At 42.4% G+C, this 13,131-nt stretch overlaps 1 long non-coding RNA gene across 1 annotated transcript; it reads left to right on the top strand.

The window, feature by feature from the left end:
- The first annotated feature begins 638 nt into the window (after window positions 1-638).
- On the top strand, window positions 639-11,437 carry LOC309545754. The gene is made up of 2 exons (XR_014224909.1): window positions 639-1,078; window positions 11,285-11,437. It is a non-coding gene; the product is annotated as an uncharacterized lncRNA (long non-coding RNA).
- Window positions 11,438-13,131: the final 1,694 nt, after the last annotated feature.

The raw sequence follows: 13,131 nt of genomic DNA, 5'->3' as shown, positions 1-13,131 counted from the left end.
CCTAGATGACTAGCATCTAAACCCTGAGAGGTGAGGCCCACCTTCCAGTGCAGGAGAGTGAAGTGTTGGTTTGAAAAACATCTTGCCTAACGACTGAGTTTTTATGGACATGATCTTCCCATTGAATAACAGCTTTAAAGTTGCTTTGAAATCTACAAAGTGTGAGATTTTTTTTTCTGTAAACTAACGCTAATTCGTGCTTCCCCAGTACTTTACCATGAGCTAGTTTTAATAGCTCCTATGCTTTCCAAATTATGTTTTAGATATATTCTTTAGTAAAACAGGGGCCTTCCAAAAACAGGTGTTTTTAAAGTGGTTGTAAAGGTAGAAAGTTTTTTTTACCTCTTAATATATTCTATGCGGGAAGGTACAAAACCTTCTGTGTGCAGCGTCGTTTAGCCCCCTCCTTTTATTTGCCTGAGCCCATTCTCGATCGAGCACTGTGTTCAAGAGCAGTGGCTCTCTCTCCTTACAGGGCAGATTGATAGAAGTGGGAGCCATTGGCTCCTGCTGTGGTCAATCAAAGCCTGTGATCAGGGCATGGGGCCGAGCCGCACTGTCTGTGTTAAGGTGGCAGGTGTGCAACAGTAGGAAGTAGCTTCCTATGATGGCAAACCGAGAAGAGGAGGAGCCAGGGGACCCAAGGGGAGGATCGGGGCTACTCTGCGCAAAACTATTGCACAGTGCAGGTAAGTATAACATGTTGTTTAGAAAAAATAGCATGTACAGTCACTTTAATAATGTGACTTTTGTAAGCAATTGGTTGTGCCTGAGCTAATATAGGTGTATCGGGATGTGTTTTTCCATTGCAAAATGTGGAAAAGGGAATTAACATTTAGGCAAAGCACTGTATTGTATTCATCTAATTCCTGTACAGCAGAACTTTGAATGCTGGAGGGAAGAGAAGCTGTGTGAGCTAGTAAGGCTCTATTTGAAGCACATTGATAATCAATCTAACAGGAGCAGAGAGCTGAGTTAGAAAGAGGACATTCTTATTAGTGTGGTGATGTACCTTCCTTGTCCAGTCAGGAAGTTGGGGACCTAGCTGTATTGCTTAATTGCAGTGTAGAAAGGTAAGGTCACAAACCTGGTAAAATATATGGCAGAGGTGTCTGTATCATAAGGTCAGCTAAACATAATTATTGATTGCTTGCCTGGAGTTCATCTTTAATCAATAACATAAATGCATTCAATGAAATGCACATAATTCCTGTTTATGCTTTTTCATTTTAATGTCTTTTAATGGACCCTGAATTTAACAGTCCACTTGCCAACTGTATTGGATCCTAATGTACGCTTGATGCGCAAATAACTCTATTGCGCTAATAAGTGAACTTTTGGATGTTAACCACTTCTGGACTGCCTGTCGTAATTTTACGTCGGTACTTTGAGGTTAAATACCGGTATTATGGCAGCAGATAGTTGCCCACGTGTAGCAGAATTTGTGCCTGACACGACACAATGAAACCAGCATGTAGAATCGTGAACGGTTCTCTGATCAAACTCGTGCATGCACTCCCGCCACTACTTATGGCGTGAATCCCACTCAGCAAGGCTCAGAGCACAATGCCTAATAGGATTGTACTACTGTTCCCATAGAAGTGAGGCTATCCGCAAGGAAAGAGCCATGCTTTTTCCACAATGTAATCGGGCACAGTAGAAAGACACGAGCGTGTATCCATTCATAAAGGCAGATAGACTTCACAGAGCAAACATATCCTCGCCGAACGAACAAATCTGCACATTATACATGCTGGTGGTCATATCCTTGCTGCTTGACCCGCACTGCAATACACATAGATCTCTACCGACAAACAGACCTGCACATGGAGTGTTCTTCGGCGGAAATGTCTATGTAGAGCAAACGCATCCACATCTAAAGGAAGGTTTTCACTGTCAGTCTTTCCTCAATGTCGGTTCGCCCGTACACGCTCTAATAAGCGTATTGCAAGCAAACCGACAATAGGAGCCATAATGACAAGCTAAATAAAACACATCCTGAAAAAATGTCCACACTAGTCCTAATAACATTTCCACAACAGTCCCTCCTCTTTATCATATGCTCCCATGTGTCCCTCGATGAATCTTGATCTTCTTCTTCCAAATAAACAGAACAGCTCTTCTCATACATAAAAACAATCAATTTCAACAAGTTAAAAAGAAAGATTACGAAATCAGTGTTGACACGTAGGCTCAAAAGAAAACGAATGTTGACACGTAGGTTCTGTTGTTTGGGAGGTGACTCAGAGGGAGGACATTAGATGGTGGGTCGTATTGATCGTTGGTTGGTTTGGAATGCTCAGCATCTGGTATATGAATTGGATTTCAGGGAGTCTCATCTCAGCAATATAAGGATGTGGTAGTCTGCGCGGGCTTTGGTGACTCAATCGATCAGACAACAGGAAAATCTCACCATGGCGCATAGAAGGAATAGAAACAAAAACAACATAAGTATAAATACTCCTATTTTCTTTAACCAAGATCCAATGGAGAACAAGAAAGCCCCAAAACTTCCCAAAGCCTTAAAAGGATTCCAATCTTCACTAGCTCTGGCTCTGCCTTGCAAGGAAGTAACCTTATCCATATGGGCCCGAACCTTGTCACTGGTACCCGCTATCCAGGTACAACAGTCTTTTCCTATGAATTCACAGAAACCCCCCTTGGAAGCTAACAGATAATCATGTGCCATCTTTTCCTGCAGTACAAGAGTCTTCATTTGTCGTTGTTCCTGAGTAACCTCCCTTACTGCTTCAATGGTCTCATTGAACATCTCATCCACAATGGACGAGAAATTGTTCAATCGCTTCATAAGTTCAATCCCCAACCCGGATCAAGCTGGAAACCATGCCCAGGCCTGGTCGTGGTTGGAGAACAGTTACCTGCTAGCTCTCCCTGACATCCTTGCCTTCCTTCTCACCAACAGATCCTCACAATCAGCTGCAATGTAGGATGCCATTACAAGCTTCACTAAAGCACACAAACCTCTCGCATTAGGGGGAATTACCTTATAAACGGCAGAACCACATAAGAAATAATAAGGACCTGTCAGAAACATTTAGGAAGAATTTCTCTGACGGGCACTAAGTACAGGCAGTCCCCGGATTACAAACATCCTACTTACAAACGACTCCCACTTAGGAGGAGAAATCTAGACCTAGGAAGGGAAATTCACTCCTGTAAGAGTTATCATGGGAAAAAGGTGTCTCCACTGAAGCTTTATTACTAATCCTCGTTTCCACAACAACCCAAAATTTTTAAAATCCAATCGTCATAGGGACAGAAAGTGAGGTGAAATCTTCTGAACAGTGGTACAGAGAGCAAAACAAATGGTACAGGGGTGTTAACCCTTCCCTATGCGATCCAAAAAATTTTTACCAACACTTAAAAAATGTACCTGTTCCGACTTACAAACAAATTCGACTTAAGAACAAACCTAAAGTCCCTATCTTGTTTGTAACCCGGGGACCGCCTGTAGTAATAGACTGGGGGATTGCTTTCTCAGTCTGAACATCACACCCTTCCTTCCAGCAGATATAAGCTGGTCTATTAAAGAGACCAGGGGTTTCATTGGTAAGATTTACTGTTATACCTTTCCCACAAGCAGTAGATCCTACAGATCTATTACCTTTGCCAAAACTAAGGTTCAAGCACATCTGAGGACTACCTAGTTGTCCCGATACCCATACTGGATTAGAAAGCGAAGAGCAAGAGCCGGAGCCAGAGCTAACGTTAAAACTATAACTGATGTTACCCTCTTGGAAATGGTCATTAAGTTCTATAGACAAGTGTCGCCTGGTCGTCTTTGCAAGTTTCTCATATTTCTTCATACCAATAGGAATGTCATATACTGTATAGCATGAACTGCTGCCATTGCTGGGGTGTAATGGCTCGGTGGGGATTTAGAGCAAACCTAGTGATTGGTCGTGTTCATCATCTTAGCTAGTTGAAGATGCATTTTAAACAATAGGTTGGGATGCTTTTTATCATTACCCTTGCTAAAACACACTAAGATAAGAATATAAATATAACTGATACTCCTCATTCTTTGATGTAATTGAGCAGCTTCTTGCAGTGGCTGGCGGGCACCCAGTTGTCGCATCCCTCAAGCTTTAAGGAAGTCTTGAACCTGGAATGGCCCGCTGTATCTCGGTTATAGTCCCAGCCTTTGATGTTTCCTCACAATGACCCAGTCACCTGGTTAAATAGAATGTACATCGGTTATCGTGTCAGGGTCCAGGGGAGACTCCCAAACCCTATGATGGACCTTTCTGAGCTCACTTTGCAGGGACTGTACATACCCCGTCAGCTGAAAATGTAAAGATGACAGCTGCTGAGGAAAGTACAATCCAGTCTTTGGCTGACTCCCTAACAAAACCTTGTAGGGCGATAACCCATGGGGCTGTCTAGGGGCATTCCTAATGGAGTAGAGAGCTATGGGGAGACATTCAGGCCATGGTTTTCCAGTATCAGCCATCATTTTTCAGATTCTGTTCCTTATGATCCCATTTAGCCGTTCAACCTTACTGCTACTTTGGGGATGATAAGGGGTAGGTAATCTCTGGTTGATGTGAAGAGCCTTGCATACCTCTGCAAAGATCTGACTGGTGAAGTGGGAGCCATGATCCAAATCGATTGTTTCAGGTAGACCCCAGTAACTCTATCTCAGACAGGATCTTTTTTGCATTGTTGGTGACATTGGCTTTGCTAAGAGGCCATGCCTTCTGCCAACCAGAAAACATATCCACATAGACCAAAAAATTCTTGTGCGGCCCACTCTTTGGCAATGCAGTGTAATCTATCTGTATGCGCTGAAAGGGATATTCCAGTTTGGGTGAATGCCGTTTCGGTACTGCCTGAATTGTGCAGTGCACAAACCAGGCAGGTAGCGGTATAGTTAGCGGCTGCGGTAGTGAATCCAGGGCAATCCGATATTCCTGCACCTGTGCACACATAACCATTTTTTTACTGATGACCTGGATAATGAGCCGAATGGGCCACCATTGGGAAAGTGATCTTGATAAACACCATTTACCACCAAGACCCCTGATGTCATCTGGACTCTGTGTAGCCCCCAAAGCCGTCCATTTCCTCCTTTTCTGCCTGTGACTGCGGTTTCTTAAACCCACATCAGAGGGGATGGCCAGCATCAGGGTGCTCACCACAGGGCTCAGAGCACCTTCCTTAGCAGCTCTATCCACCAAGGCATTCCCATTGCGGTCCTTAGTCTTATCAGTAGTATGGGCCTTCACTCTCAGAATGGCTATCTCGTGTGGCAGGCAGAAGGCCATGAACAGCCTATCAATCAACTCCGCATGTATGACCGGCTTCCCCGAACTAGTTAAGAACCCTCTTGCCTTCCAGATAGAACCAAAATCTTGTGCCACCCCAAAAGCATACCTTGAGTTTGTATAGATGTTGATCCTCTGATCCTTATGGATCTCACAGGCCCTTGCTAGTGCCCACAGCTCAGCTTCTTGTGCAGACATATGGGAACTTAATGAACCTTTCTCCACAACTTCACTGGTTGTAGTCACTGCATAACCTGTGTGTGGCTGACCATCTGGGGTGAAATACCTGGAACCATCGACAAAAAGGTTCTTGGCGTCTAGGATGGGAGTCTCCTTCACGGGACTGACAGCCGCTGATTCCCATTCCATCAAACAAAGGCAGTCATGGTGCTCCTCAACGTGTTGTCCTAAATTGGTTAGGGATCGAGAGATTAGTATTTTTAGTTTGAAAGTTTTGAAAATAGTCATATTAATAGTCATATTAACACCATTATCTCCCACCCTCTCTTCCTCCTCAATAACAGGAAGAAGAGATTCTGGGTTCAAAATGGTGTATCATCTTAGAGTCAGGTTAGTAGGTGTTAGGAGAGCCACTTCATACTTAGTCAATCTGGCAGCAGAAAGGTGTTTTGTCTGGGGTTGATTTAGGATCTCCTGCACTGAATGGGGAGTATAGAGGGTCAATAGGGAGTCCAAAACTAAGTCATCTACTTTCTGTAACAATACAGCGCAGGCGGCCACAGCTCATACACATCCCGGTGAGCCTTGGATGACTGGATCTAGGGCAGTTGACAGGTAATGATGGGTCGGTACCTGGACCCGTGAAGTTGGGTCAAATCTCCAGTTGCCTGGCACTTGTTTTTAATGGCAAAAAAAGATAAAAGGGGAGGTCATAGTTGGGCAGACCTAAAGCAGGTGCTTTGAAGAGTTCCTGGGTCCAATCCTGTAGGATTGACCAGTTGTCATCAGACAATTGAAAAGGTGTTTGTTATGTTAATTCGTAAAGGGGTTCCAGTTTGGATGATATATAAGGTCCCAGTCTCTGCAGTAATTGACAAGTCCGTGAATGGCTTTCAATTGTCGAGTGTTTGGAGGTCTTTGGATGTCTTTCAAGGTCTCTACTCTCTGGGTGGTTAGATGTCGGGTACCCCGAGAAATACAATGTCCTAAAAAGATAACCTTCTCCTTGAAGAACTGTAACTTTTCCTTGCTAGCCTTATTACCCATAGATGCCAGGTGGTTAAGCAATGATACAGTATGCTGATAACAAGCCTCTAGCATAGGACAACAAAGCAGCAAATCATCCACATACTGCAGCAGTACCACCCCTGGATCCATCGGGGTCCACTGATCTAACGCAATCTTAAGTTTGCAACTGTATTCCAAGGGACTAGTCACTGACCCTTGAGGGAGACGTGTCCAAATTAGTTGTTGACCCTGGAATGAAAACCCAAAAAGATACTGGGACTGGGGATCCAGTGGTACCGAGAAAAATGCATTTGTTAGATCAATGACACTGGAAAAACATTGCATTTGGTGCTATGGAGGCTAGCAAAGTGTCCGGTTAGGCACCAGGGGAGCATTGCTAAAAATGATCTTGTTCAGAGCCCTTCAATCATGTACCAATCTGTGTGTTGTTTCCTGGCCTTTAACTGTCTTGTTAGCCACTGGAAATAATGGAGTGTTACAGGGCGATTTGATTGGTGTGAGGACCTTTATCTGTAGATATCGGTCTATTTGGATCTTGAGACTATCCATCTGAGCCACACTCAAGGGGTATTGTGGTAATCGGGGCAAAATGCTCCCTGGCTTGATATTAACCATTGTTGGCGGAACTGGCAGAAGACCCATATCGTACTTCTCAATCACCCAGACTTTCGGACCCACCTCTGCCAGCACATCCAACTCAAGAAAACACTCAGGTTCGATTAGATTTGGCAGCGCTATCATCGTACATAGGTGTTCATCAGACAGTGCACTACCACAATACCTGCTGGAGTGTACTCGATGAATACCGCCTGTATTTCTGATAAAATATCAGCTCCTAACAAATTAATGGGAACATCATTCGAAACCAGTACAGACCTAACGGCTTTTGTGTTTTGTCCTATCCTACAACGGAGAGGTTCAGTTGTTTGCAAAGACACTGTCTGACCCGTGAGACATACGGTTGGTGTTATTTCTCCCGAGAAGGTAACTTTGCCTCTAAGATCTTTAGATCTCAAAACGGTTTTGGCTGCAGTGAGGCAAGGGAGGGGATATTTTAGTTCCTCGATGAACAAGTTGATGTGGGCTGACACCGGTTTACCAACGTTCTATGATGAATCATAGCCGTTTCTAGCTATTCCTACAACCGGTGTTTCTGGATCGTCCAGTATAAATTGCCACTTACCCCATGGACCAGCTCGTTCGTCCGGCCAATTGCATCTTATATGGCCTGTCTTTCCACATCCATAGCAAACCTGTGATTTTCTGCGTTGGGCGTTATCTCTAAACCCTCGACTCGCTCGCCTGTTCGCTCTGCCGTTCGCTCTGGGATTCACTCTGGGTAAGGGGCTTGAGAAACAAAAACCTTAGATGTCTTATCCTGCTTCTTCTGATCCACCTCTCTCTCTATAACGGAAAGAGTGAAGAGGATGGCGGGCATAGACATCTCATTGAATTCGGGCCTGGCTAATATTAATAGGCCTTGAATTTTCGTATGGATCCCTTCTAAAAATGTAGCTCTTAGCATGAGATGAATGGCAGTGGGCCTCCCACCTTTGGATGGTACATCGGGACCATTTTCCAGGTCTACGTCTAATGCAGCTGGTTTCAGGCAATGCCAGAAACAAGCACATTCCTCCCCAGGGTTCTGGCTCAGTTTCATCACATCTGTGGTGGAAGTTGCACCATACAATTCTGGAAGCTTTCCTAGGAGGGCCTTACAAAATTCCCCTCCCCCCTAGATGTTGTCTGTTCATGAGTGGTAATATTACAACGAGACATGACAATATCCGCCATTTCATCTCCTATCTTAGCTCTTAGAATCTGTGTATAATCGGTTCCGCTCATGCCATAACTAAATTGGTTCTGATCAAAAATTCTTGCAAACCCCTGCGGATTTGTCCTATAGTCAGGCAGTTCAGCCAGGATATTCATGATTTCTGAGGACATAAAAATAACATGCCACACTACCCTTTGTGTCCTTTCTCCATTTACATTGGGGGCAAACTCATATTGTTGCACCCGGACTGGATTAATATCGGGCCAGGGCAGGTGTATAATGTGGGGGTGGTTTCATCGGTGGACTAACAGGAACAGTTTCACCCACAGCTGTTTCTGACACAAGATCCCTCAAGAGAAGGATTTAACATAGGTACCTTATGCAATCCATCTGGTTTTTGTTTCTAGTCAAAAATCCCCTTGACTCGCACAACGTTTGTAAATCCCCATTTGAAAAGAGCACATAGTTAGCAGAAGAGTGGTAAGGAGAGGCTTCAGATGTTACAGGTGGTGAGTGAGGGAGAGAGACAGTGTGAGGAGATGAATTATTAGTAGAATCAATGTTTGTGCTGTTAGATGAAGAAGCTGAAGAAAGAGGAGTAGCGATAGTGGAATCATCGATAATAGGAGATTCAGGAGAGACAGTGGTAATTACAGTATTAGCTGATCCGGCTTGTCTCAGCAGAGTTAGCCCAGAGAGAGATTCCTCCACTTCCCTTAACAAATCACCAGACTCGGCAATCCCCTTCTGTACACCTTGCTGATTTAACATTATAGACCTTTGAAGCCACAATTGATTATTATACACGGCCACACCCCGGTCAGCTAGAAACTACGTTTACAGCTATACAGCACCTTAGTTACCACACACCCCAACTCCCCTATACAAACCTTTGTGACTTCTATCAATTCCTAGATGTAACAACAACTATTGGGATGCTGGTTACCGTCTACTCACAGAATGTACAATGTCTTTATCCAAAACCCAAATTCCAGCACAGAAAGTACTACAGTATCTCCACAAAATAGCCTCAAATCAGCACAAAAATAAAATGATTCTACCGAAAATGGAATCTAGTGCAAAATTGAATTAGTTACATTCAACACTGAATTCCACCGCCAAAAACAAATTAATTATACAACAAAAAAAAGAAAAACATAAAACGCTATACAAAAATAACCGGAAAAACAAAATTTAAACACAAAAACACTAAACACTGAAATTCAAATAAAAAATGAATCCGCCCTACTGAACACTGGATTTCCTGGCAAAAACTGCCAATAACCAATATTCTTTTCAAACCTGAAATGGAACAATTTCCACTCAGGGATGAATCTCAGTCTAACAATAGAATAGTTCTGCCCAGTATACTACTATACCACCAAAATCTACACGGAACGATATTCTATTATTAGGAAATTAATATTGCTCCATACAGAACCCACTTTACAGTAAAACACTGGCAAAAATGTTTAACATATACTGCAGCCCCATACAAAAAAAAAAAAACCTTTAGGCTATATTGACTGCGAACCAACAGAGGTCAATAGTATAGTTTTTTCCCCCAACCAACACACCCACCCCAAATTACAAATATTAAAACACAAAATAAACCCCGTACTTATACAAAAAGAGGAGAAGCAAAAGGTTTTCTTTTTTGCTGAGCGGAGTTTACCTTACTCAGCGGACAGAGAAAACAAATCCTGGTCTCAGGGCAACAAAAATTTTTAAAAGCTGAAATAAAGTTTCATACAAAATGGCCGGCCTTTTTGTTGTATTGGACCCAAATTCGTCTTCCCCCTCTCAGTCAGCTGTAAAGAAAACTCCATCGGCTCGCTAAACTACCTGGCTCGTCAACTGTATTGGATCTTTAAGTACGCTTGATGTGCAAATAACTCCGTTGCGATAATAAGTGCACTTTTGGATATTATTATACGCCAAGCGCAATTAATCCCGTTGTGCTAAAAAGCACAGTTCTCAGCTCTTTTATATAAGGTAATGGAGCGTGCTCAGCAGTACCCAGTAATACAGACACACAGGCTGTTATCACATTGGATGCTCGATGGAATGTCCTGCCTAAAGCATTGAGCTCCCTTTATTTATGGGACAACACAGGAATAACAGCAGGGAAGTGATGGCTATACAACATCAGCCAATCAGTTCCTAATGTACAGTCACATGACATAAGTTACTCACATAGAATCCGCCAATGACACAGCTGTATACATTCAAATATACAATAGAAAGGGGGAGTACACGATCGTGAATGAGCAGAACAGCGTGCACGGATTCCCGCCATTGGTGTGTGGAAATCCACGCACTGCAGTTACCAATGGAACCCAGGTGCAGCAGAATTTGCGCCTAACGCTACGCAATGAAACCAGCGTGTAGAACCGTGAACGCTGCTCTGATCAAACTCATGCATGCACTCCTGCCACTACTACTGGCGTGAATCCCACTCAGCAAGGCTCAGAGAACAATGCCTAATAGGATTGTACTACTGTTCCCATAGACGTGAGGCTATCTGCAGGCAAAGAGCCATGCTTTTTCCACTATGGTGATCAGGCGCAGAAGAGAGACATGAGCGTGTATCCCTTCATAAAGGCAGATAGATATCAAAACTATATTGACTTCACAGAGCAAACATATGCCCGCTGAGCGAACAAATCTGCACATTATACAGAGGCCCCCACTGGTAGTCATACCCTTGCTGCTTGACCCTTGAACTCCGCACCGCAATACACCTACATCTCTACCGGCAAACAGACCTGCGCATAGCGCATGGAGTGTTCGCCGACGGAGATGTCTATGTAAAGTGAACGCATCTACACATCTAAAGGAAGGTTTTCACTGCTAGTAGTCTTTCCTCAATGCCGGTTCGCCCGTACACACTCTAATAAGCGTATTGCAAGCAAACCGACAACAGGAGCCATAATGACAAGCTAAATAAAATACATCCTGAGAAATGTCCACACTAGTCCTAATATAATTTTCTACAACAAAAAGTAAGGTCACAAAGCTGGTTAAAATATATGGCAGAGGTGTCTGGATCATAAGGTCAGCCAAACATAATTACATATGTTTTTCAGCTGTGGATTGCTTGCCTGGAGTTGATCTTTAATCAATACATACTGTACATAAATGCATTAAATGAAATGCACATAATTCCTGTTTATGCTTTTTCATTTTAATGTCTTTTAATTGACCCTGAATTATACAGTCCACAAATATTTCTGCTAGGATTGTGTTTTCCCAACTTTCATGGGAATGCTTACATGTGATCAGGGGGTCTTCATTTGGGAGAATGTTAATTGTATATGACATTTATTGTCTTTATAGCAACCATGTCTCTGGTTTATTCGGCTATGTATTATTTCTTATCCAATATATTTGGCCTTCTGAAAGTTTATGAACACAATTATTTGCTGCATAGTTATCTCTTTCCATTTTTAGCACTTCTGTGGGGTTTCTCTAGTTTTACTCTCTCTATCATTCCCCTACTCTTCCTCCCTATACTGGTGTCAAATAAAACAGACCTAGAGGAGCAAAGTGGGGAAGATATTGGTGGAAGAACTTTTTGTTTTCATCTAAACATTAGAGAAGCCAAAATTATTAGGTTCTTAGGATACAAACATTGCATACGTTCCCAGGTTGAAGTGGTTATATAGACATTTTCAGCCATGATCTTCGTATCTAAATTTGCAGCCCGCAATGGGCTTTCCTGTAGAAGTGATATACAGCCACCGAACCTCTTCTACAGGGTATGGAATCAATATCAATAGATTTAATGGTGTACTCTGGAAAAAGTAAATACACCCTTGGCATCAGAACCTGGTATTGTCCACTTTAGCAGAACTTGGCTGTTGTAGACATTTTGTATATCTGCCCACCAGTCTCTCAAACAGACCCTGTGTCATTTTTAACCATTTCCTTGTGCAAAAATGTGTTCAGTTGTAAGATGTTTGTGGGTCACATTGCATTAACTGCTCATTTCAATATTCTCCCACAAAATTTCAATTTACGGCAATCAATAACCCTCTTTTGCATCTTTTTGAGCCATTCCTTGGGGAATTTGCTAGTGTGCTGTGGATCATTATCGTTTTAAAAGACTCATTTCCAGTTCAACTTCAACTTTTGTATAAACAGTCTCACGTTCTCATCAACTGAGACTGCCCAGGCCCCGAAGCAACAAAGCAACCCCAAATCATAATATTTCCATCACAGTGGTTCACAGTTATGAACTGAAATACTTTGAGTTTGCTGCAAACATGTCTTCTGTTACTGCGACCAAACAACTCTATTTTTATTTTTTTCAGTCTTCTGTACATTGTTCCAAAAGGCCTCATGATTGTCTACTGTGCCTTTAAAAAGTATTCATACCTCTTGAAATTTTCCATATTTTGTCATGTTACAACCAAAAACATAAATGTATTTTATTAGGATTTTATGTGATAGACCAAAACAAAGTGGCACATAATTGTGAAGTGGAAGGAAAATGATAAATGGTTTTAAAAATATTTTACAAATAAATATCAGAAAATATCTTAAATTTAAAGGCCTGACAGATTTGGTATTTATTTACTCAATGCAACCTCAGGTTTTATATTTGAGCAAAAGGATAGGTAATATATTGGATTTGTGTGCACTAAAATTAACTTTACTTCAAATATCACCATTTTATTCTCCAGGGTCTCTGCTTCCTGAAAATGTTGTTTTGACAATGTAACAAATCTTCAGGCCTAAAATGTGCACTTTAACATGTGTACACAAACGGCAAAATGGGCTCTGGCAGCTAAAGGGTTAATTGGTGCAATTTCTTTCTGATTACAGATGCATACACTTTCACACCTAAATGTT

This window comes from Pelophylax lessonae (genome assembly GCF_965119305.1).
Source record: "Pelophylax lessonae genome assembly, chromosome: 2".
NCBI lineage: Eukaryota > Metazoa > Chordata > Amphibia > Anura > Ranidae > Pelophylax > Pelophylax lessonae.
Note: the sequence above shows the minus strand (reverse complement) of the source record. Positions and strands in the feature narration are given on the sequence as shown.